We start from the raw sequence: 2,934 nt of genomic DNA on the forward strand, positions 1-2,934 counted from the left end.
AAGCCCATCTAGGCCCGACGAGATCCGAGATTCCGGCCGCCACCACAGGGGCACCTCCCCCGCGGGAAGGGCGCGCCGCCGTTGTCACCGCCGCCATGTCCGCCGTCGGGATCCCGCGGCACCCTGCCACCGGGCCACCGAAGTCCATGTCGCCGCCGCCATGGGAGGATGCCACCGCGCGCGAGGGAAAAAGACCCCGCCGCCGCCGCCGTCACAGCCCACAGCCCGGGCTTCACCAGCGTGAACTCGGGCGGCGGTGGGAGGGAGAGATCGGGGCGAGGTGCCGAGGACCGGAGGCGCTGTTTCCCCCGGGTCGCCTAGGGTTGGCGACACGGGGGTCGGGGCCATCTTGCTCAATATAGTGAGTACTCGTTTCCTCCGAGTGTTACAAATTCGTAGGTAGTCACACGTGACATTGGCATAGCATGGCATGCATGCATCCGCGCGTGCAGGGTGCATAGACATGTGGTAAACCGGTCCCCCGTGGGAGAGCAGGACCGCCGGTTCCCAACGACGCACCCCGCAAGCCAGCTGCAAGGAGATCCATGGAAGGGAATGGAACCGCCAGCTCCATCGCGCACAGCGCCATAGCCTACCTGCGTAGGGTTCGAGGTTTGACTTTGCACGGGCGGCCCATTGATTAGCCTCTCGGCGCGACGCTCCGGATCGACGCAAATCAAATCGGGCACTGCGTCCCACACCATTTACGCTTCGCTTCTCGTCTTCCTCGCTCGTGTCTCCCGTCGCCCGTATCTCCACCTGGTCAACCAAATTGCTTTTACAGTACCTTGGACGTGTGGTAGGCGTTGGTCGACCAATGAATTGTACTGTTGTAGAGTCAACATTCACAACGCTACTGTTTTTTTTTTTTGCGGGGACACAACGCTACTGTTGTCAAGTGTTTTTTTAGACTAGCCATAATGGGTAGTAACATAGACCAATAACATGCATATGTTACTACTCCCTCTGTTTAGATGAGCCACAATGGGAGTAAGTCATATAAGGAAAAGCAGCGGGACCTAGGTGGCTGGAGATTGGACGAGGAGGAGCACCTCGACAAGGAAACCTCCAATCACAACGCTGTTTAAAACGGAAGAAAAACTAGCATTGATTCGCTAGTTATTAGCTGCCGTCTGGGCTGTCCATGCACGCGCGCGTATGTAATTGCATGCAAAACCGTTTAATCTCTTGCCTAATCAACACCCAACCACGATACATGCAGTGCTCCTTTCCTTACAGGCGCATCCTCTTCCTGGTTTTCGTGGACAGGAGTACGAGGCTAGGAGAGAAACGAGGAACGAATTTAATGTATTGCATCTAAGATTCTTGGGAATACCTAGTTTTCGTAAGGTAACTTACACACCTAGACGGAGGGAGTAGTCTATGTTACTACCTTTATAGTGGGGAGTAACATATGTGTGGTAACATGCAATACTTCATTTATTATGCTATAGACTCATCTTGCCTTGATATGTGTGATGTTACTCATACTACCAGTAACTAGCTATGTTATCACTTTACTCTCTTTCTTCATTTATTGCTTGCCACGTCACCTATTTTATCTAGATATGTGTGATGTTACTATCTATATTACTTTCATTGTGGGTAGTCTTACGGTGAAATGTGAGCACTACTGGGTCATTATTGAACGTCCAAAAAAATACGACTAAAGTTATTTAAAATTGAGGAGTTTCTCGCCCCTGGTTCATTCCATTTTATTAAAACGAACACATATCAGTGGCTACAGTTTCATATACTCGCCCCCGAGTAATGTTTGCAAAATGTGAGTATATATATGAATAAAGCGGCGACACGAAGTATTGCCGGGTGGACGGGCTGTCGGCCCATTTCAGCGCCCCAAGGAAGGCGGCACACGCATCAAACTTTGGTTTTACTACTGCTATAGCATCATCACAACCGAGCCAGTGCATGCGCGATGCGCATGTAGCTGTTTCCCCAAGAAACTCGACGCCTCTCTCCAGCCTCCCGTTGCCTATAAATATGTTCTTCCTGCTCATGTGTTGACCATTGCAGTAAGTAAGCAAGAGCGAAGAAAGGAGGAGAGATTAGAAGAGAGCAACTATTCTCCTCCTTTGTGAGAGAGGATCGACGATGCATCCAAGAAGCGCGTCCACGGTGCGGCTCTGCCTTGTATGCCTCGTTCTCCTGCTGCTAACCCGAGATGCCCACTCCAGGAATCTCGTAGGGGCAGTGGTGGTGCAGAAGGAGAAGCACAAGCAGAGCCATGGCGGCCACGGCGCAGCCACCCTGGTGAGCAAACACTTCTCTCTGAACCATTTCCTTACTGGTTGCTTTACAAGCACGCATGCAGCATGCATATGCATTGAGAACAGCAGATGGTATATGCATATTCTTCTTGTCTCTGTTGCTCGGAGCAGCAACACCGTTCTTGATGCGATGATAACCACATGCATGCATCCCCTCATGCTCCTTGACTACATATGCATTCATAAACATGCAAGTTGAGTAGTAGTAGTACAAGTTCTTTTCTCCCTAGATGCTTTGCAATCTGTTATAACTGACGTGCTGGTGTACTCTTGGTCGAGCTGCAGGAACCTTGGGGTGAGGAAGGGAGCAACGCAGGCGCCAAGAGGAGACAGCTGCAGCGTGATCCGACGAAATGGGAGGAGATCCACACGGATTACATCTACACCCAAGACGTCAAACACCCGTGACACTATCGTGTTTAGTATAGAGTAGTAGTATCAGCTCCTGGGGTCGTTTGGAGAGGACGGATTAGTCTGGGATTTGTCGTTTAAGTTTGAGCCACCGAGTCAAATCACAAATTAATCCCTCCTCTGTTAGTATAATTAGAGGCATGTAGTCGGTGATGTAATGTATAATTATTTCAGTCTAGCTTCGGCACACCCTTTAATTACTTATAGTTAATTAATATATGTATAATTACTGGTA

At 50.1% G+C, this 2,934-nt stretch overlaps 1 non-coding gene across 1 annotated transcript; it reads left to right on the forward strand.

Annotated features, from left to right (window-relative positions):
- Positions 1-1,846: 1,846 nt before the first annotated feature.
- LOC109758929 (uncharacterized) lies at positions 1,847-2,934 on the forward strand. Its single transcript, XR_012188355.1, has 2 exons — positions 1,847-2,271; positions 2,574-2,934. It is a non-coding gene; the product is annotated as an uncharacterized protein (transcript).

The sequence above is a fragment of the Aegilops tauschii genome, chromosome 7 (genome assembly GCF_002575655.3).
Source record: "Aegilops tauschii subsp. strangulata cultivar AL8/78 chromosome 7, Aet v6.0, whole genome shotgun sequence".
Taxonomy (NCBI): Eukaryota; Viridiplantae; Streptophyta; class Magnoliopsida; order Poales; family Poaceae; genus Aegilops; species Aegilops tauschii.